Genomic DNA, 23970 nt, shown 5'->3' with positions numbered 1-23970 from the left:
TAATTTTTGTATTTTTAGTAGAGATGGGTTTCACCATGTTGGCCAGGCTGGTCTCAAACTCCTGGCCTCAAGTGATCTGCCCGCATCAGCCTTCCAAAGTGCTGGGATTATAGGCATGAGCCACCGTGCCCAGAGGAAAATCTCAAAATATTTGAAGATTACACAAGACAGTTCTAAATAACACAAAGAAGAAAAGACGAAAGATTTCAAAGAATAAATCTCAGGAGAAATTAGAAAATATTTTGAACTGAGCGAGATGCAGTGGCTCATATCTGCAATCCCAGCACTTTGGGAGGCTAAGGCAGGCAGATCGTTTGAGGTCAGGAGCTTGAGACCAGCCTGGACAACATGGTGAAACACCGTCTCTACTAAAAATACAAAAATTATCCAGGAGTGGTGGTGCACACCTGTAATCCCAGCTACTTGGGAGGCTGAGGCAGGATAATTGTTTGAACCCAGGAGATGGAGGCTGCAGTGAGCCAATATTGCACCACTGCATTCCAGCCTGAGTGACACAGTGAGGCTCCATCTCAAAAAAAAAAAAAAAAGAAAGAAAGAAAAAGAAAAAGGAAATGTGGTGAACTGAAGGAAAACAAAACACAACTTAACAAAATTTGTGAGATGCAGTGAAAGTTGACCTAGAGGAAAATTTATAGCATTAAATGCATAGATCAGAAAAGAAGAAAGATCTGATATTAACAATATAAGCTTCCACCTTAAAAAACTGGGAAAAGAAAATCAAATTAAATCCAAATTTAGAAGAAGAAAATAGGCCAGGCATGGTGGCTCATGCCCATAATCCCAGCACTTTGGCAGGCCAAAGCAGGTGGATCGCCTGAGTTCAGGAGTTTGAGACCAGCCTGGCCAAGATGGCAAAACCCCATCTCTACTAAAAATACAAAAATTAGCCAAGGCATGGTGTCACATGCCTGTAATCCTAGCTACTCAGGAGGCTGAGGCAGGAGAATCGCTTGAACCTCAGAGGCAGAGGTTCCAGTGAGCCAAGATCGCACCATTGCACTCCAGCCTGGGCAACAGAGCGAGAATCCGTCACAAAAAAAGGAAGAAGAAGGAGAAGGAGAAGAAGAAAATAATTATTATTAGTATTCATGAGACAAGATCTCTCTGTTACCCAAGCTGGTCTCAAACTCCTGGAATCAAGGCATCCTCTCACCTTGGCCTCCCAAAGGGCTGGAATTACAGGTATGACTCACTACACCTAAGAATTATAGGAATTACAGGCATGACCCACTACACCTAAGAAAAAATATTATATATTAATAATAAAAATATTATTAAGTAAAGGTGTTATTAAGCAGAAATCAATGAAATTGAAAACAGAAAATAGAGAAAATCAACAAAACTAAAAGCTGGTTCTTTGAAAAAAAAGATCAATACATTGATAAGCCTCTAGTCAGGCTAACTAAGAAAAAAGAGAAGACACTAATTATTAATAACAGAAATGAAACAGAGGGCCGGGCACAGTGACTCATGGCTGCAATCCCAGCACTTTGGGAGGCTGAGGCAGGCTGATCACCTGAGGTCAGGAGTTCGAGACCAGCCTGGCCAACATGGCAAATCTCCATCTCTAGTAAAAATACAAAAATGAGCCAGGCGTGGTCGTGTGTGCCTGTAATCCCAGCTACTGGAGAGGCTGAGACACAAGAATCGCTTGAACCTGGGAAGCAGAGGTTGCAGTGAGCCGAGATCACGCCACTGCACCCCAGTTTGGGTGGCAGAGCAAGACTCAAAAAACAAAAACAAAGAAAGAGAGAAAGGAAGGAAGGAAGAAAGGAAGGGAAGAGGACACTACATAAATCCGACAGACATCAAAAGGATAATAGGCCAGGCGCAGTGGCTCATGCCTGTAATCCCAGCACTTTGGGAGGCCGAGGTGGGCAGATCACAAGGTCAGGAGTGCAAGACCAGCCTGACCAATATGGTGAAACCCTGTCTCTACTAAAAATACAAAAATTAGCCGGGCGTGGTGACACACACCTGTAATCCCAGCTACTTGGGAGGCTGAGGCAGGAGAATTGCTTGAACCCAGGAGGCGGAGGTTGCAGTGAGTTAAGATTGCATCACTGTACTCCAGCCTGAGTAACAGAGCAAGACTCTGTCTCAAAAAAAAAAAAAAAAAAAAAGGATAATAAAGGAATACTACCAATATCTCTATGCCCACTAATTTGATAACCTAGTGAAAATGGACCAATTCCTTGAAAGACACAATATGCCACAAGTCACCCAAGAAGAAATACACAATTTGAATAGGCCTATATCTATTAAGAAAATCAGATCAATATTTAAACTTTCCAACACAGAAAGAACCAATCCCAGATGTGTTCACAGATGATATCTATCAAACATTTAAAGAAGAAATTATAAAAATTCTCTACAACCTCTTTCAGAAGATAGAAGTAGAGGGAATATTTCCTAACTCATTCTATGAGGCTGATATTATCTTAATGCCAAGACAAGAAAAGGACCTTACAAGGAAAAAGAACTAAAGACTAATATCTCTCATGAACATTGATATAAAACCTCAACAAAACTTAGCAAATCAAATCCAACTGTGTAGAAAAAGAATTATATACCACAACCAAGTGGGATTTATCCCAGGTTTGCAACGCTAGCTCAACATTTGAAAATCAGTTAACGTAACCCATCACATCAACAAATTAAAGAAGAAAAATAATATCATATCAGTAGATGCAGAAATAGCATTTGACAAAATTCAGCACTCGCTCATGATCAAAACTCCCAGTAAACTAGGAATGGGGAGGAACTTCCTCAACCTGATAAAGAATAACAACCAAAAAAATCCCTACAGCTAACATTATACTTAACGATGAGAAAGCAGAAACATTCCCACCAAGATCAGGAACATGGCAAGGATGTCCCCTCTCACCATTCCTTTTCAACCACATACTGGCAGTCCTAGGTAATGCAATAAGATAAGAAAAGGAAATAAAAGGTACACTGATTAGGAAGAAAAAAATAAAACTGTCTTTGTTCACAGATAACATGGTCCTCTAGGTAGAACATCCAAAAAGTGACAAAAACACTCCTGGAATAATAAGCACTTATAACATGGTTGCAGGATACAAGGTTAATATACAAAATTCAATTACTTTCATGTATGCCATCGATGAACAAGTCGAATTTGAAATTAAAAACACAATGCTGGCCAGGCATGGTGGTTCACACCTGCAATCTCAGCACTTTGGGAAGCTGAGGTGGGGGAATCGCTTGAACCCAGTAGTTCAAGACCAGTCGGAGCAACATGGCAAAACCTCATCTCTTCAAAAACATACAAAAATTAGATAGATCTGGTGGCATGCACTTGCAGTCCCAGCTACTTGGAGGCTGAGGTAAGAGGATCACTTGAGCCTGGGAGGGTGAGGCTGCAGAGCCATGATTGCACCACTTAGATTCAATAAAATCCCAATGAAAATCTTAATAAGTTACTTTGTCAATATTGACAAACCGATTCTATAGTTTATACTGAGAGTCAAAAGACCCAGAATAGCCAATATAATTTTGATGAGAAAAATGTTGGGGGACTGACATTACCAGACTCTGAGTCTTACTATAATCCTTCAATACTCAAGACAGTGTGGTAGTGGCAAAACAATAAACAAATAGATTAATGGAACAGAAAGCAAGCTCAGAAATAGATCCACCTATATATAGTCAACTGATCTTTCACAAAGAAGCAAAGGCAATACAATGTAGCAAAGTTGGTCTTTTCGACAAATGGTGCTGAGACAACTGGACATCCACCTGCAAAAGAAAAATGAATGTAGACATAGACCTTATTCATTTTATAAGAATTAACTCAAAATGGATGACGGACCTAAATCTAAAACTCAGAAGTATAAGACTCCTAGAATATAACATAGGGGAAAACTTAGATGACTTTGGGTTTGGTGATGACCTTTTAGACAGAACACTAAAGCCATGATCCATAAAAGAAAAATTGATAACTGGGTCATATTGAAATTAGAAACATCTGCTTCGTGAAATACACTATCAAGAGAATTAAAAAGCCACAGACCGCAGCCAAAAAACACATGAAAAAATGCTCATCATTACTGGCCATCAGAGAAATGCAAATCAAAACCACAATGAGATACCATCTCACACCAGTTAGAATGAAAATCATTAAAAAGTCAGGAAACAACAGGTGCTGGAGAGGATGTGGAGAAATAGGAACACTTTTACACTGTTGGTGGGACTGTAAACTAGTTCAACCATTGTGGAAGTCAGTGTGGAGATTCCTCAGGGATCTAGAACTGGAAATACCATTTGAGCCAGCCATCCCATTACTGGGTATATACCCAAAGGACTATAAATCATGCTGCTATAAAGACACAAGCACACGTATGTTTATTGCGGCATTATTCACAATAGCAAAGACTTGGAACCAACCCAAATGTCCAACAATGATAGACTGGATTAAGAAAATGTGGCATATATACACCATGGAATACTATGCAGCCATAAAAAATGATGAGTTCATGTCCTTTGTAGGGACATGGATGAAATTGGAAATCATCATTCTCAGTAAACTATCACAAGAACAAAAAACCAAACACCACATATTCTCACTCATAGGTGGGAACTGAAAAATGAGATCACATGGACACAGGAAGGGGAATATCACACTCCCCAGACTGTTGTGGGGTGGGGGCACGGGGGAGGGATAGTATCGGGAGATATACCTAATGCTGGATGACGAGATAGTGGGTGCAGCGCACCAGCATGGCACATGTATACATATGTAACTAACCTGCACAATGTGCACATGTACCCTAAAACTTAAAGTATAATAATAAAAAAAAAGCTATGAAAGAAAAAAAAAAGCCACAGACTGGCAGAAAATATTTGCAGAAGACTTATCTGTTAAAGAACTGTTATTGAAAATATACAAAGAAGTCTCACAATTCAACAATAGGAAAATTAGCCCATTTAAAATTAGTCAGAAAACCTTAACAGACACCTCGTCAAAGAAGATATACAGATGGCAGACAGGTATATGAAAGATGCTCCACATCATATGTCATCAAGAAAATGCAAATTTAAACAAAAATAAGATATCAGTACATGTGAATTAGAATGACCCAGATCAGAACACTGACAGCACCAAATGCTGGTGAGGATGTGGAGCAACAGGAACTCTCATTCATTGCTGGTGGGGATGCAAAATGTTGCAGCCACTTTGGAAGATAGTTTGGTAGTTTCTTACAAAATTAAATATACTTGTACCATGTGATCCAGCAACTGTGCTCTTTGGCATTTACCCAGAAGAACTGAAAACTTATGTTCACACAAAACTTGCATACATATGTTTATAGCAGCTTTTGCCAAAACCTGAAAGTAACCAACATGTCCTTCAGTAGGAGAATGGATAAATAAACTGTGGTTAATCCAGACAATGGAGTATTTTCAGCCCTGAAATGAAGTGGGTATCAAGTCATGAAAAAACATGGAGAAAAAAATGCATATTACAAAGTGAAAGAATGCAATCTGAAAAGGTCTGTATACTGTCTGAATCCAACTATATGAAATTCTGGAAAAGGCAAAACCAAGAAACAGTAAAAAGATCAGTGGTTGCCAGTGGTTAAGGAAGAGGGAGGGATGAGTAGGTACAGCACAGAGGATCTGGGGGCACTGAAACTACTCCATGATGCTATAATGGTGGATAAATGTCATTATACATTTGTTAAAACCAATAGAATACATAACACTAAGAGTGAACCCTAATGTAAACCATGGACTCTGGGTGATAAGAGTACGTTAATACAGGTGCATCAATTGTAACAATCAAAGGTGTTATTCTGGTGGGGATGTTGATAATGGGGAGGCTATGCATGTATGGGCAGAAGGTACATGGGAAATCTCTGTACCTTCACTCAACTTTGCTGTGAACCTAAAACTGTTCTAAAAACTGAGGTCTATTAGAAAAGAAAAGAAGCAGAAACAAAATCACTAAACAAAGTAATACATGCACTACACACTGTTAATAGTGTTGACTTGGTAATGCATACACATAGCTGTGTTTTAAAATATTTTCCCAGTCAAAATAGTAAAAACACATAAACTCACGGAGTGAGCATACAAACACTGCTAAGCATACTTTTTTTTTTTTGAGATGGAGTCTTGCTCTGTTGCCAAGGCTGGAGTGCAGTGGCGTGATCTCGGCTCACTGCAACCTCCGCCTCGCAGGTTCAAGCAATTCTCCTGTCTCCACCTCCCGAGTAGCTGGAATTACAGGCATACACCACCATGCCCGGCTAATTTTTGTATTTTTAGTAGAGATGGGGTTTCCTGATGTTGGTCAGGCTGGTCTCAAACTCCTGACCTCAGGTGATCCGCCCGCCTCAGCCTCCCAAAGTGCTAGGATTACAGGCATAAGCCACTGCACCTGGCCCACATTTTTTATCCCATAAACACACACACACACACACACACACCTCCTTAGCTTAGCAGTGGTTCATATATATCACTAAACACAGAGGTTCAGTATATATCACTAAAGTGTGAAGGATGTGCATCCATATGGTTAACATACTCTTTCACAAATATTATTTTCTGTATCACATGAACCACCTGTATTAAACAAGTTCCAACGTATATTATTAAACCAAGCAGAACATGCACCCCACATGTTAAACCCAATGTCCCACACATATATAACAATGTTGGTTACACACAATAAACTCATTAACACACATACAGAACTCTGTTAAACACAGTTTCAACTTACGTCACTAAACCACATGTATACACATAACACACTTCTACACACATTTCACACATATCACTCTACTCAATTAAACAGGCACTTAGCTAAGATAAATACAGTTTTTCAGCATAAATCTCTAAGTAAAGTAGTATATGCACTCCACACTGCTAAACACAGTGTTTCCTGTGTATATTCCAATCCTCAAGATGGTATGCACCTAGTCCTGTAAGCACAGTGTTCTAACATTTCCCAAAACAAAGCAGTACCTGCACCACACACATCTCTCTTTTAAAAACTGCACATTTGGTAGGTGCTACTAACTTACCCCATATTTCATATATCCCTTATATCACTATATGCAGGCAACACAAGCACCTCTCCTAAATGCAGTTTCAAAATGTCACTAAACAAAATAGTGCACACACCTCACACTGCTAGCACAATGTTTCACATATATATCACTACATACAGGAACACACAACACTATCTTTGTGGGTTTTTTGTTTGTTTGTTTTTTGTTGTTTTTTTGTTTTTGTTTTGGTTTTGGTTTTTTTTTTTTTTTGAGACGGAGTCTCACTCTGTTGCCAGGCTGGAGTGCAGTGGTGTGATCTCGGCTTCCTGCAACCTCTGACTCCCCGGTTCAAGCAATTCTCCTGCCTCAGCCCCCCGAGTAACTGGGATACATGCCACCACATCTGGCTAACTTTTGTATTTTTAGTAGAGACGGGGTTTCACTGTGTTGGCCAGACTGGTCTCGAACTCCTGACCTCGTGATCCGCCCGCCTCGGCCTCCCAAAGTGCTAGAATTACAGGCGTGAGCCACTGCGCCCAGCCAACACTATCTTCGTTAAACACAAAGTCCTACATGCCTCACACAGTGTAAACTCAACTGTTTTTCATATGTATCATTATACTCAGTAACACTGGGCTCTGTAAACAGTGTTTCAATATATGTCACAGATAACAGCACATGTACTGCACACTGCTAAACAGGATGTTTCAAACATACATAATAATACACTTACCCACCACTCTTAAATATATTATGGCATATCATTTAACAAAGTAACATACACACATATTAACCCCATGTTTTTGTTTGTTTTGTATATATTCATGGGGTACAAATGCAATTTTGCTACATTGCTACATTGCATAGTGGTGAAGTCAGCCTATCCATCACTGGAGTAATACACATTGCACCCAGCAAGCAACTTCCCATCATCCACCCCTCTCTCACTCCCACTTCAAGTCTCCTGTCCATCATTCCACACTTGGCTTAAATGCAGTGTTTCTAACATATATCTCAATACAGGGTAGCATGCTCACCTAACACTATTAAACATGCTGTTTCACATAAATCATTAAAAATGTAAGGGTCAGACTGAGGCACAAGGTACAGGTCAGGGCCAGGACAGGTTCAGGATCATGGTGAGGTTGGCTCAGGGTAAGGGTCAGGGTTAGGACAATGTTCAGCATGATTCAGGGTCATGGGATCTTCATGATGAAAATAAATGAAAGAATTCATGTCAGGGTTCATATCAGGATGAGGGTCAAGGTCAGAGTCAGCGTCAAAGTTATGAAGAAGGTTATATTCAATATCAGGGTGATTGCAGGACAGGGGGTGGTCAAGGTCTATCTCTAAGTGAATGTGAGGGCACAGGGTAGAAGCAGCTTAGGGTGAGGGACACAGAATGTTCAGGATAATGGTGAGGGTCAGGCTCAGGGTCATGGTGAGGGCCAGGATAAAGTCCAGCTCTGGTGAGTGGCCGTGTCAGGGCTGGGGCCAGGAGGAGGGTCAGTGTCAGGCTAAGGCCAAAGGAAATGTCAGACGCCCTGTCATAGTGAAGGTCAGGGTGTTTATTCATTTCCTAGGATTGAATAACAAATTGACACAAACAGAATGACTTAAGACAACGGAAATTATTATCTTGTGGTTGTGCGGATCAGTCTAAAATCCAGGTGTGGGCAGGACCACACCCTCCAAAAGCTCTAGGGAAGGATCCTTCCTTACCTCTGAGGCTTCTGCAGGCTCCTAGAGTGCCTTTTCTTCTGAGCATCACTCCAACGTCTGCCTCTGTCTCCACATGGCCATCTTCCTGTGCATCTCCTCGAAGTCAGTCTCCTCCTTCTCTGTGTTTCAACATATATTCCTAAACAAATGTACACATTCAATCCACTATGAAGCAGTGTTCCACACTCCCATCTCAAGGTTCTTAATTACTTCTGCAAAGACTCAATTACCAAATCACATTCATAGACATCAAGAGTTAAGACATGGACGTACCTTTTTGAGGTCACTATTCAACCCAGTGCAGAGTCAAGGTCAGATACAGTCGAGTCAGAGTCAAGGTCAGGTTTCATAGTCAGCTTTAGGGTAGTGTCAAAGTAAAGATAAGGGGTTAGGTCAAGGTCAAGAGCAGGGTGAACTGCAGGTTCAGATTAACAGATGAAGGGGAAGGTGATGGTCATGACCAATGTCATGATGAGGGTCACAGAGAAGTCCAGGTCAGCATATGGGTGGGTGCCAAGTTTAGAGTTAAGGTCTGAGTGAGAGTAGTATTAGAGTCAGGGTCAATATCAGGGTTAGGTCCTAGCTCACAGTGTGGTTAAGGTCAGAGCAATGCCACGGTAAGGAGAAGTGTGAGGTGGGGCATCTGAGGATCTGTGTCACGATCAGACTCAGTGTAGGCATATTCAGGTCACAGCCAGCATCAGGGTGAAAAGGCCTTTCACGGATCAGCATCCAAGTCAATGTCAGGTTCAGACTCATGATGAGGGTCAGAGTCAGGGTCATATGAAAGGCAGATGGAAGGTAAATAAGGTTTATTGCCATGGTCAGCAGTAGAGTGAGGTTCAGAGTTAGGATCTGTGGCGTTCAGGAGTACAATGAGGCTAGGGGTTATGGTCAGGACCAAGATCATAGTGAAGATCAGGGTCAGAATGAGGATACAGGTCAGGCTTGGGCGAGGGTAAGTTCAGATATTATTATGGGGATATTATCTTGGATTATCCAGGTGGGCCGAGTCCAATCACATGAGTCCTTAAAGGCAGAGGACCTCTCCCGGCTATAGTTATAAAGCGAGATGTGACTAGGAAAGGAAGGCCACAGAAATGCAGCATTACTGGCTTTGAGGATGGAGGGAAAGACCATAAGCCAAGGAATGCGGAAGCCTCTAGAAAGTTAAAAGGTGAAGAAGTAGATTCTCCTTTAGAGCCTCCAGCAAGGAATTTCAGGCCAGTGAGGTCTGTACCAGACTTACAAAAGCTACAGAACTATAATGTAACATTACAAATTTGCATCCACTTAAGCCACTAGGTTAAGGTGACTTGTTATGTTCTACATAACAAATTATGTTATGTAGAAAACTAATACAGTTAGGATCATGTTGTCTGTTAAGTTTAGGGTCCATGTGAGTGTCAGCAGGGGGTCAGGGTCATACCAAAGGTCAAGAGCAGGTTTGGGATCAGAATGAGGGTCTGGATGAGGGTCAGAGACAATGTGATGGTCAGGGTAAGAGTGAATTTGATGGTCAAGGTCAGATTCAGTGTCAGGGTTCAAGTAGAAATGAGGTTCAAGGTCAGAGCAAAGGCAAGAATCAGAAATAGTGTTAGGTGAACATCAGAGTCAAAGGGTGAGGGCCAGGGTCATGTCAAGGATTAGAATCTACTTGAGAGTCACAAACAGTGTCAGGGACAAAGTAAGTGTCAGAGACCAGGTCAGGAGAGAACCAGATGTGGGTCAAGGTGATGATGAGGCTAGGAGCTAGTGTCAAGTTCAAGGTGAGTGCCATGGTCAGGGGTAGGGTGAGAGTCACCATCGGGGTGAGATTCAGGTTCAGGGTAATGGTTAGAGTTAATGATCAATGTCAGAGTGAGCAAAATGTTGGGAGTCAGAGTCAGGGTAAGGGTCAGGGTCAGAGTTGGGGGGGGTCTGTTATGGAGTCAAAGTCAAAGTCAAGATCAGGATCAGCATTAGGGTCTGGCTGGGTCATGGTGGTCATCACAAGCAGTGTCAGAGTGAATGTCAGGATCAGACTGTGGGTGAGTGTGAGATCCATAGGTAGGGTCATAGTCAGTGTGATGTCAGGGTCAAAGTGAAGGTCACCTTAAAATAAGGATGTCAAAATGAAGGTCACCTTAAAATAAGGATGTCAGAGGGAAGGTCAGCATCAGAGTCAGTTCCAGGGTCAAGGCTAGGTTCAAGGTAAGAAAGAAAAGATAGTCAAGCTCTGGGTTGAGTGTGAGAGTCAAGGTCATGGTCAGGTTTAGGCTCACAGCAGGGGTGAGGTTTAGGATCAGGGACAGAGTCAGGATCAGGCTGAAGGTGAGGGTCAGATAATTTTCAGGATGGGTGTCAGGATCAAAAATAGAGTGAGAGTCAGGTGAGGGCCAGTGTGATGGTCAGGGTCAAGGTCAGGTTCTCAGTAAGAGTAAATTAAGGATGTAGGTTAAGGCTGGGGCAAAGCCCAGGTCTATGCAGCATGAGGGTTATAGTCTTTCAGTGTCAACTTCATGGTCAGGCTGGGTGTCAGGGTCAGGTGACTGTCAGGGTCTTGGTGGCTCCATATCAGTCATGGTGAAGTGTCAGTTAAGTTCAGGGTCAGTTAAGTTCAAGATCAGCTGCAAGCTACTGTGGAAAACTGAGAAAGTTCATAGCTGTGACTTTCACTAACATTTGTTAACTACATTTTTTCCCCTAGAGAGTGCAAATTGATCTATTTATTCCAGGCAGAGAAAAAAAGGCAGAAAAGCCCAGGTGCTATGAGAAAGCAATTAAGAAGGGCATAGACCTCCCCCCCAACTAGGTCAGCGTTAAATCACAGCCCACCTGAGCCTAAGCCCCCCGCCAAAGAGAAAGGCGTCTAAACCACAAAATGCAGACAAGTTCCCTGCCTACTGATGATTAATAACTTGAGCACAGCCTCAAGAAACTAAAAAAGCATTGGATGTTGGAGCCAGACTTGGTCAAAGCAGGGGCCACACCAGAAGCTGTGGAGTCGGCTTGGCTGTGTTTGAACAGGGCTGTGCCACTTACTGGCCCTAGGCCCTCTGCTAACCATACTACTACCGTCCTTGGGCCTCAATTTCCCCATATGTAAACAGGAACATCCTATCCCCCAGGGAGCTGTTGTGAGAATAAATGAGATGAGGCCAAATAAACAAATAAACTGCAGCTTTTGCTATTCTTATTTCTTACTATGGTAGATTATTTTAACAGAGGCTCAGGAGTTAGGTACGATAAATGAACACTTCCCCAGGGGACAAAGTAGATGCAGGCCCCTGAGAGCCTGGGTCAGAAGTCCAGAAGGCCAGCATCCTCTTGGTCCACACTCTGATAACTAGCCACCACCCCTCCTCCCACCCACACTGCGGTTCACCAGTGCACTAGGCAGAGGCTGCCATGCAAGTCTCAGCCTTCTCTCAATGCCATGCAGGTGCACTCTCCTTGGTCCATGGTGCTTCCAGCCCCTGCCACGTGCCAGCCTGCACAAACTCAACTTTCTTTTTTGTTTGTTTGTTTGTTTTTGAGACAGGGTCTCTTTCTGTCACCCAGGTTGGAGTGCAGTGGCGTGATCTCAGCTTATAGCAAGCTCCACCTCCCGGGTTCAAGCAAGTCTCCCACCTCAGCCTCCTGAGTAGCTGGGACTACAGTCATGCGCCACCACACCCAGCTAATTTTTGTATTTTTTGGTAGAGACAGGGTTTCACCATGTTGGCCAGGCTGGTCTTGAACTCCTGACCTCAAGTGATCTGCCCACCTGGCCCTCCCAGAGTGCTGAGATTACAGGTGTGCACCCTGTAGCCAGGCCTCAAGTTTCTTTAGAAAGGACAGGTGGTCACCTTACCTCCAGGTCCTTCTCTCCCCTGGGGGAGAAAGGGGATTGTAATATCCCTCAGCCCATCTCTATGTGTAACTGGGCAGCTTAACTTCAAAATGCATTTTAAAACTTCTTTCCCTTTCTCTTGGGTTTCAAGATATAACCTTGAAGCAACTGTAGAAACCTTTTCCTTAGCCTTAAAATAGCTTCCACATCCCTCCCTTTCTCACCATAAACTCCTTTCACATTTCTCTAATTGTACGCTAATATCTAATTATGTGTCTTTTTAAAAGTTCCAGGGGCTAATCTTGAGACAGACAAGCAGACCTAGCCTGGAGACCCAGCTGCAAAATTCCAGAAATTACTTCAAGTCAGCTAGTCAACCACCTGGGCCAGTGTTGAGATGATCCTGGCCCATGCTCCAGGTGGACTGCGACCCAACATAGCCACAGAAACAAGACACACAGACCTTGTACTCAGTACAACTCCCGCATGCCTCCCATATCATGTCCCCCCTTTTTAAACCATTGCCTTCTCCCCAGAAACTCGAATTGGTTGCTTCAGATGGGAATATGGCCACTTCCCCATTACGTTTTGGTTAATAAAATCTCTTTCTACCAGACCTCTTTCTTGTTAATTGGACTCTGCAAGTGGCAAGCAACTGAATCTGTCTCTGGTTACATATATCCTCTACATCCTTCTCCTGTGAACCAGGTCAGATCACAAGTTTTGACGCTCTCAATTTTTCTTCTTAAATTGAGGTGAAATAAACATACAATAAAATGAAGAGTTTTAGAGGCTGGACACGGTGGCTCGTGCCTATAATCCCAGCACTCTGGGAGGCCAAGGCAGGTGGATCCCTTGAGGTCAGGAGTTTGAGACCAGCCTCACCAACATGGTGAAACCCCGTCTCCAATACAAATACAAAAAGAAAAAAAATTACCTGAGCGCGCTGTAATCCCAGCTACTTGGGAGGCTGAGGCAGGAGAATCTGTTGAACTCAGGAGGCGAAGTTTGCAGTGAGCCGAGAGCACGCCACGGCACTCCAGCCTGGGTGACAGCGAGACTCCGTCTAAAAAAAAAAAAAGTTTTAGAGAGTATCATTCAGCGGTATTTTGGACATTCACTAGGTGGTCCATCCACCACCTACCTCTAGTGCTAAAACATTGTCAGAAAACACTGTACCCATTAGCAATCTCCCCTCCCCACAGCAATGGCAACCACCAACTTTTTTTCTGTTTCTATGGGTTTGTTTTAGATTTTTCATATGACCTTTATGTCTGGCTTCTTTGTTTTGTTTTGTTTTTGGAGACAGAGTCTTGCTTTGTTGCCCAGGCTGGAGTGCAGTGGTATAATCTCAGCTCACTACAACTTCCACCTCCCGGGTTCAAGCGATTCTCCTGCCTCAGCCTCCCAAGTAGCTGGGATTACAGGTGCGTGCCACCACACCCAGCTAATTTTTGTATTTTTGGTAGAGACGGGGTTTTACCATGTTAGCCAGGCTGGACTCAAACTCCTGACCTCAGGTGATCCACCCACCTCGGCCTCCCAAAGTGCTGGGATTACAGACGTGAGCCACCGCACCTGGCCTTGGCTTCTTTGTTTTCAAGGTTCACCCACGTTGTAACGTGTGTATTTAATTTCATTTGGTGGTGAATTCCATCATATGTATAGACCATATTTTGTTCATCCATTCATGCACTGATGGATATTTGCGTTATTTCTGCCTTTTGGCTATTGTCAATATTATGAATATTTGTGTCCAAATATTTGTTTGAGTACCTGTTTTCAATTGTTTTGACTATATACCTGGAAATGAAATTACTGAGTCAATTTTTTTTAAATAGACATTGAGTGGTTGTAAAGTGATATCTCCTTGTGGTTTTGGTTCACATTATCCTCATGATGAATAATATTAAGCATCTTTTCACATGCCTATATCTTGGCTATATCTTCTTCAGAGAAATGTCTATTCATGTCCTTTGTCATTTAAAAAGTAGGTCGTTTGGGTTTTAAAAGTTAGGTTGTTATGAGTTCTTTTTATATTCTGGCTATGAGACCTTTATCAGATATATGATTTAAAAACATTTTCTCTCATTCTGTACATTGTCTTTTCACTTTCTTGATAATGTTCTTGGTTACACAAAAGTGTTTCATTGCCATTGAATCCATTTGACCTATCATTTCTTTTGTTCCTCCTGCTTTGGTGGCATACCTAAGAATCCATTACCAAATCCAAAGTCAGAAAGACATAACTGTATGTTTTCTTCTAAGGGTTTTATAGTTTTAGATTTTTTATTTAGGTTGTTGATCCATTTTGAGTTTTTTTTTTTGTAAATGGTGGGAAGTAGGGATCCAACTCCATTCCTTTTCATGTGGATATCTGATTGCCCAGTATCATTTGTTGAAGAGACTGTTTTCTATATTGAACAATCTTGGTTCCCTTGTTGAAAATCAATTACTCATAAATATATGGGTTTATTTCTGGATTCTCAATCCTGTTCTATTGGTCTATATGTCTGTCTTTATGTGAGTACCATACTATTTTGATTAGTACAGTTTTGTAATACATTTTTTCTGTTATTATTTTAATTGACAAAAATTGCAAATATATTGCAAGAATAAATATATGCAAATATAATAAATATGTACATGTTGTTTTGAAATATGTATACATTGTAGAATGGCTTAATTAACCTGAAATAAGTTTTAAAATCAGGAAGTTTGAGTCTACCAAGTTTGTGCTTCTTTTTAGATTGTGTAGGCTTTTTGGGATCCTTGCAGCTCCTTCTGAATTGCAGAACTGACTTTTCCACTTCTAGAAAACTGGCCATTGGAATTTTAATAGGGATTGCATAGAATCTTTAGATAATTTCATATATTAATATCCCAACAACATTCAGTTCTCCAAAATATGAACATAGGATGTTTTTCCATTTATTTGGTTGCAATTTATTTATTTCAGCAATATTTTGGTGTTTTCATTGTGCAAACTTTCCACTTCCTTTTTTTCTTTTTTATCTTTTTCTTTTTTTGAGAAAGAGTCTCACTCTGTTGCCCAGGCTGGAGTGCAGTGGTGCCATCTTGGCTCACTGCAACCTTGGCCTCCCAGGTTCAAGTGATTCTCACGCCTCAGTCTCCCGAGTAGCTGGGATTACGGATGTGCACCACCACGCCCACCTAATTTTTTGTATTTTTAGTAGAGACGGGGTTTCATCATGTTGGCCACACTGGTCTCAAACTCCCAACCACAGGTGATCTGCCCACCTCAGCATCCCAAAGTGCTGGAATTACACGTGTAAGCCACCACACCCAGCCTCCAATTTTATTATTTTAGGTGCTATTATAAATAAATTATTCTCTTAATCTTCTTTCTAGGTTGTATAGAAGTATAAATGACATTTGTATGTTGATCTTATAGCTTACAACTTTCTGAATTTGTTTATTAGTGCTAACAGGTTTCTTTGTGGATTTTTAGGATTTTCTATTTATAAAATACTGTCATTGGTGAATGAAGATAGTTTTACTCTATTTATTTGTTATTTATTTCTTTTTCTTCTCTAACTGCCCTGACTAGAACTTCCAGTATTACATCTAATAGAAGTGGAAAAAGCAGGCATCCTTGTCCTGTTCCCAGTTTCTGAGGGAAAGCTCTTACTATTTCACCACTAAGTATGCTATTAGCTTTGGGTTTTTCATAACTCCTATATCCAGCTGGGGAAGTTTCCTACCAGTTTGTTGCATGTTTTGTTTTGTTTCTCCATAAAAGGGTGCTAGATTTTGTTAAATCCTTTCTCTGCATCAATCGAAATGATCATGTGGTTTTTCTCCTTCATTCCACTAATATGATGTATTACACTGTTTGATTTTCATATTTGAACTATCCTTGCATTTCTGTGATAAATCCCATTTGGTTGGGCATGTAGTCCTCTTAATATGCTGCTACACTCAGATTGTTAGTATTTTGTCGAGGACCTTTGCATCTGTATTTACAAGGGATATTAATCTGTAGTTTTTCTTTTTTTTTGGCGGTTGGGGGAAATGGAGTTTTGCTCTTGTTGCCTAGACTGGAGTGTAATGGCGTGATCTCGGCTCACTGCAACCTCCACCCCCTGGGTTTAAGGGATTCTCCTGCTTCAGCCTCCTGAGTAGCTGGGATTACAGGAGTCCACCACCATGCCTGGCTAATTTTTTTGAATTTTTAGTAGAGATGGGGTTTCGTCATGTTGGCCAGGCTTGTCCTGAACTCCTGACCTCAGATGATCCACTCACCTCGACCTCCCAAAGTGTTGGGATTACAGGCATGAGCCACTGCGCCTGGCCAGTTTTTCTTTTTTAAAGGAATTTTGTTATGTATATTTAAGGTATACAACATGATGTTATGGGACACATATAGATAATAAAAAGGTTACTATAATGAAGCAAATTAACACATCCATCATATCACAGTTACCCATTTGTGTGTGTGTTTTTAACAAGAGCAGCTAAAATCTCACTTAGCATGAATACCAAATACAATACAACTTTATTACCTTTAGTCCTCATGTTGTACATTAGATTTTTAGACTTGTTCATCCTACATATCTGCTACTTTGTGTCTTCTCACATCTCCCCATTTCCTCCCTGCCTCCTCCTGTAAGCACTGTTTTGTTCTCTAGCTCTGTATATTTGTTTTTTTCTTTTTTAAAAAAAGATTTTATATAAGATCATGCAATATTTTTTTTCCTATGTCTGGCTTATTTCACTTAGCATAATGTCCTCCAGGCTCATGCATGTTGTGGCATATGGCAAGGTCTCATTCTTTTTTAAAGCTGAATAATATTTTAGCTTTAAATATACTGCAGTTTCTTTATCCATTCATCCACTGACAGACACTTAAGTTGTTTCCATATCTTGGCTATTGTGAATAATGGTGCAATGAACATGAGAGTGAAGATGTTTTTACAAGGGTATATTTCCCTTGGGTAGATGTCCAGGAGAGGGATTGCTGGGTCATATTGTAGTTCTATTTTTAATTTACTTAGAAACCTCCATACTGTTTCCATAATGGCAGTATCAATCTACATGCTTACAACAGTGTACAACAGTTCCCTTTTCTCCACACCCTCACCAACACTTGTTATCTTTTGATTTTCTTATAATAGCCATCCTAACGGGTATGAGGTGGTATCTCACTGTGGTTTTTATTTGCATTTCTCTGATTATTAATGATGTTGAGCACCTGTTTATATACCCATTGGCCACTTTTATGTCTTCTTCAGAGAAATGTCTATTCAGGTCTTTTGTCCATTTTTAATTGGGTTATTTGCTTTTCTACTATTGAGTTGTATGAGTTGCCTGAATATAACCCCTCATTAAATGCATCGTTTGCAAATACTTTTTCCCAATCCACTGACACTTTGTTGATTGTGTTCTTTGTTGTACAGAAGCTTTTCATTTGATGTAGTCCCATTTATTTATTTCAGCTTTTGTGGGCTGAGCTTTTGTGTGATATCCAAAAAAATCATTGTCAAGGCCAATCTCCAGCAGCTTTCAACATGTAACCTTTTAGGGGTTTTATAGCTTCTGATCTTACATTTAGGTCTTTATTCATTTGAGTTTAATTTTGTGTATGATGTAAGACATATGTCCAATTTCAGTCTTTCAGATGTGGAAATCCATTTTTCCATGAACCATTTATTGAAGAGACTATCCTTTCTCCATTGTGTCCTCTTGGTGCTCGTCAAAAATTAGTTGAACACATAATTGGATTTATTTCTGGGCTCTCAATTCTGTTTCACTGATCTATATGTCTGTTCTAATGCCAGTAACATGCAGTTTTGTTTTTTTTGTTTTGTTTTGTTTTTGTTTTTGTTTTGAGATGGAGTCTTGCTCTGTCACCCAGGCTGGAGTGCAGCGGTGCAATCTCGGCTCACTGCAATCTCTGCCTCCCAGGTTCATGCAATTCTCCTGCCTCAGCCTCCAGAGTAGCTGGGACTACAGACGCATGCCACCATGCCAGGCTGATTTTTTGTATTTTAGTAGAGACAGGGTTTCACCATGTTGCCCAAGCTGGTCTCGAACTCCTGGGCACAGGCAATCTGCCCTCCTTGGCCTTCCAAAATGCTAGGATTACAGGCATGAGCCACTGCACCTGGCCTGCAGTTTTTATTACTATAGCTTTGTAATATAATTCTAAATCAGGAAATATGATGCCTCCAATTTTGTTTTTCTTTCTCAGAATTGTTTTGGCTATTTGAGGTCTTTTATGTTTACATATGAATTCAAAGTTTTTTTTTTCTGTAAAGAATGCCATTGGGATTTTTTTTTATTATTATAATTTAAGTTTTAGGGTACCTGTGCACAACATGCAGGTTAGCTACATATGTATACATGTGCCATGTTGGTGTGCTGCACCCATTAACTCCTCATTTAACATTAGGTATATCTCCTAATGCTATCCCTCCCCCTGGGATTTTGATAGGCATCGCATTGAATGCATATATTGCCTTTGGTAGAATGGTAGTAATATTGTTAAAATTAACCATATTAATCCTTCTTTGTGTTTTATCTGTGTTGGGGATCCTTTGAGCTTCATGGATGTTGATGCTCATATCTCTCCCAAGGCTTGAGAAGTTTTCAGGAATTATTTCATTAAATAACCTTTCTGTTCCTTTCTCAGTCTTGTCTCTTTCTTTAAAATCCACAATGCTTTCTTTAAAATCCTAATGGTGTCCCACAAGCCCCATAGGCTGTCTACACTTTTTTTCATTTTTTTCCCTTTTTCTGAGTCATTTCAAAAAACCTGTCCTCAAGTTCAGAGATTCCTTCTTCTGCTTGATCTAGTCTATTGAAGTTCTGTAATAAATTTTTTAGCTTCTTCAGCTCTAGGATTTCTGATTCTTTTCGATGCTACCTATCTCGTTGCTGAATTTATCATTTAAATCATAAATAGTTTTTCTAATTTCATTGACTTGTCTATTTGTATTCCCTTGCATCTCTTGGAGTTTCTTTTCTTTTCTTTTTTTTTTTTTTTTAGAGACAGAATCTCACTATGTTGCCCAGGCATGTCTCAAACTCCTGGCCTCAAGTGATCCTCCTACCTCAGCCTTCCAAAGTGCTGGGATTACAGGTGTTAAGTCACCACACGCAGTCTAAAGTTTCCTTAAGATCATTAATTTGAATTCCTTTTCAGGCAATTTGTAAATTTCTGTTCTTTGGGGTCAGTTACTAAAGAACTATTGTATTCTTTTGGTGGTGTCCTGTTTCTTTGCTTTTTCATGTTCTTGTGTCCGTGTGTTAATGTGTGTGCGTCTGGTGGTGCAGTTACTTCTTCTAAATCTTTCAGATTGGCTTTTGTAGGGGAAGACTTTCTCCTATATATGGGCCTGAGGGTGTTGGTTAAGCAGGGTGCAGTGGCTCTGTTTCTGTGTCAGTGCATTGGTGTAGTCTGCATGCAGTTTCTTCAGTTGTGACGAACGTCAGCAATGACTGCAGTGCCTGGGTGGTCTAGGTTGCAGAAGTTTGTGGAAGTGACAATGGCCGTGTAGGTTATTAGGGCAAGGGCCTTAGGGATCCATCTATTCCTGTCTTACCCACAGTGGAGAGTCTTCACTAAAGGGATCTCTCTTGGTGTAGAGTCTGACACAACCCACTGGCAGCCACGGTGGCACTGGGATTCAGGGCATAGGTGTTCAGAGCAGCTGCGAAGCTGGGTTCCTGGGCTCAGGATTTGAGGTACTGGTTCAATTTCCAAGGCACAAGTAGATGCAGTTCTCTTGCTAAGATAGGGTCTTTTGCTGAGGCACACTCCAGCAGTTTGGGCCGAGGGGGCTGGGATGTAGCTATAGTTCTGACCCTGAGGGCAGGGTGAAGCCCTGACACAGCTATGGAGTAAAGAGGTGCTCTCGAGGCTTAGGTCCTGGGGAGCAGGACACAGCTACAATTTGGAACACAGAACCAAGAGGCTACAAAAACAGCTTAGGTTCTGGGAGATGAGGTACCAAACAGTGGTCACTCTGGACCCTGGGATGGTGGGACATGGCAGTAGCCAAGGCTCTGTGAGTCTAGGGGCAGCAACAGCAAGGACTTGGACATGGCTAGATGCCCCTGTGCTTGGGAACTGGGGGGAATAGAGCAGCACAGCAATGACTCCACTCTCCAGAGAGGTAGAGCACCTCAGCAGCTCAGACTTTGAGGGACTAGTCTAGTTCCAGGTAGGAGGGGCACTGTGGATGTTTAGCCTGGAGGTTGACATGACCCAGCTCAGGCAAAACCCTGATTCCCTGGGGTGTAAGGTGCAGCTAAAACCCAGAAAGCATGGCTACATGGGTCAGTGGAGGCTCAGTTCCCTAGGGCATGGTTCTATATCAGCTGTGGCACTGGTGGGTGCAACTGCTCCAATGTGCCAGAGCCTCAGAGCCCCGGGGCAACGTGCTGCCTCACCTGTGGTGGCTCTGGAGTGCCAAAGACATAAGGTCCCTGGGGAGCAGGGCATGCCTCATCATGGCACCAGGATTGTGTCTGCTATGGTTTGTAGGATGCTTGAGGTCCCTGGGAGGTGGGGAGTCACTTCAGCTCAACCATAAGGGGAGGGTGCACCAGTGTCTCGCATGGGGGTGATGGAGCTTGGCCCTAGGGGATAGAGCTTGGAACAGCCTGTTTGGGGGATGACGTGCTACTGGGTAAGATGGTTTTAGTGTTGGCAAAGCCACAGGGATGAAGGGGTACATAGCTGCACACTCCCAGAGCACAACACACTCTAGCAGTGGCTCTGGTTCCAAGATGGTGCAGTGCAGCAGCAGCACAGACCATGGGGGAGGGCACAGTATCAGCTCTTTCTCTTAGATAGCTCAGCATATGAACCCTGGGGAGCTCCCTCAGTTGGGCTCAGAGCTTGTGAGGACTGTGGGAGCCTCTGGTAATGAAGATTGCATGTGTCCATGGTGGTGATGGGGTTTGCCGGGGTCCTCCTGCTCACCTTTTCCCTGCAGGAAGAAGGCTCTCCTGGTTCCAAGCTGATCCTGAGTGGATAGGGTGGCAGAGATGAGGTGTATCCTTTCCTTCCCTGTGCATCCATCCTGGGTTTCCATACTCTACAGAGTTTCTGCTGTTTCTTTATTGTTCTCCAGAGCTCTTCTTTAGTTATTTTGATTGAAATATAGTTGTTTCTTCACTATATTTTGATTTTTTGTTGGAGTTGGGGATGAACCTAGGAGCTTCCAGTCAGTCAGCCATCTTGTGACATCCAATAATTACTTTCTATTTTTCTTTTTGTATGGTATCTTTGCCTGGCATTGGTATCAGGGTAATACGGGCCTCACAGAATGAATTGGGAAGTGTTCCTTCATATTTTATTTTTTAAAAGAGATTGAGAATAACTGGTGTTAATTCTTCCTTTTTCCTTTTTTTTTTTTTTTTTTAGACAGGGTCTCACTCTGTCACTCTGTTACCCAGGCGGGAGTGCAGTGCTGCAATCATGGCTCACTGCAACCTCAAACTCCTCACCTCAAGCAATCCTCCCACCTTAGCCCTCCCAAGTAACTGGGACTACAGGCATGTGCCACTATGTCTGGCTAATTTTTTTTTTAATTTTTTTGTGGGCCGGGTGCAGTGGCTCACGCCTGTAATCCCAGCACTTTGGGAGGCCAAGGTAGGCAGATAACGAGGTCAAGAGATTGAGACCATCCTGGCCAACATGGTGAAACCCTGTCTCTACTAAAAATACAAAAAAATTAGCTGGGTGTGGTGGCACGCGCCTGTAGTCCCAGCTACTCGGGAGGCTGAGGCACGAAAATTGCTTGGACCCAGGCAGTGGACGTTGCAGTGAGCCAAGCTCACACCACTGCACTCCAGACTAGGGACAGAGTGAGACTCCGTCTCAAAAAAAAAAATTGTGGACATAGGGTCTCACTATGTTGCCCAGGCTGGTCTCAAACTCCTGGGCTCAAGCAATCCTCCTGCCTCAGTTTCTCAAAGTCCTGGGATTACAGGGTGTTAATTCTTCTTAAATGTTTGGTAGACTTTACCAGTGAAGCCACCTGGTCCTGAATTTTTCTTCGTTGAGACTTCTTGTTAATAGGGTCTCTAAAGTGCATTTGTAAATTCCCAGTAATTTAAGCCTAATTTTGTGTCACTAAAGCAAATGATAATGTGCTGTAAAGTTGTGGTGAGTGATTTTCATTTAAAAGTTCATTTTAGAAATTAAAAAAAATTTTTATTGTACAACTTTGCCTCAATAAAGCAAGTTTGGTACACCCCAGATACGTGTTAGCCAGTAATAACTCCAGGCAAAACAATAAAAACTCTTAAACTCCCAACCAAAACAAAGGCAACCCATTTTAAAAATGGGCAACTGATTTGAATAGATATTTCTTCAAAGAAGATAGAGAAATGGCCAAAAAGCACATGAAAAGATGCTTAACATCATTAATCATTATGGAAATACAAGTCAAAGTCAGTAAGATACCATTTCATAGCCACTAGCATGGTTAAAATATTTTTTAAAGGGGAAAATTATAAGTATTGGCAAGGATGCCCTCTAACATGGCTGTAGGGAATATAAAATGGTGCAGCTTCTGTGGAAAAGAGTTTTGTGGTTCTTCAGAAAGTTAAACCTAAAACTGTAAATATAATCTAGTCATTCCCCTCCTGCGTATATACCCCCAAGTGAAAACAGGTGTTCAAACAAAACTTGTCCACAAATGTTCAGTGTAGCATTATTCATAATAGGCAAAACGTGGAAACAACACAAAGGTTCATCAATTGATTAATGGATAAACAAAATAGTAATCCACCCAATGGAATATTATGCAGCCATTAAAAAGGAATGTAAATTAATATAGCCATTAAGGAAAAACAGTATGGACATTGCTAAGAAAACTGAAAAATAAAACTACTGTGTGATCCTGCAATCTCACTGCTGAGTATATACCCAAAGGAACTGAAATCTGTGTGTCAAAGAGACATCTGCACTGCCATGTTCATTGCAGCATTACTCATAATAGCCAAGATATGGAATCAACCTGTGTCCATCAACACGTGAATGGATAAGGAAAATGTGGCATATATACACAATGGAATACTATTCAGTTTTAAAAAAAGGAAATCCTGTCATTTGCCACATGTATGAAGCTGGTGGACATTATGTTAAGTGAAATAAGCCCGACACAGAAATACAGATACTGCTGATCTCACATGTGGAATCTAAAATAGTCAAACTCATAGAAGCAGGGAGTAGAATGATGGTTATCAGGGGTTGGGGTGAGAGATGGGTAGGATAGGCCAAATTTCAGTTAGATGGAGAAATAAGTTCAAGAGATCTATCTATTGTACAAGATGGTGACAGTAGTTAATAACAATGTATTGGGTGGGCACACTGACTCATGCCTGTAATTCCAACACTTTAGGAGGCTGAGGCAG

This window comes from Gorilla gorilla, chromosome 7, assembly GCF_029281585.2.
Source record: "Gorilla gorilla gorilla isolate KB3781 chromosome 7, NHGRI_mGorGor1-v2.1_pri, whole genome shotgun sequence".
NCBI classification, from domain to species: Eukaryota; Metazoa; Chordata; class Mammalia; order Primates; family Hominidae; genus Gorilla; species Gorilla gorilla.
The sequence above is the reverse complement of the archived record's forward strand: the minus strand, read 5'-3'. Positions refer to the sequence as shown.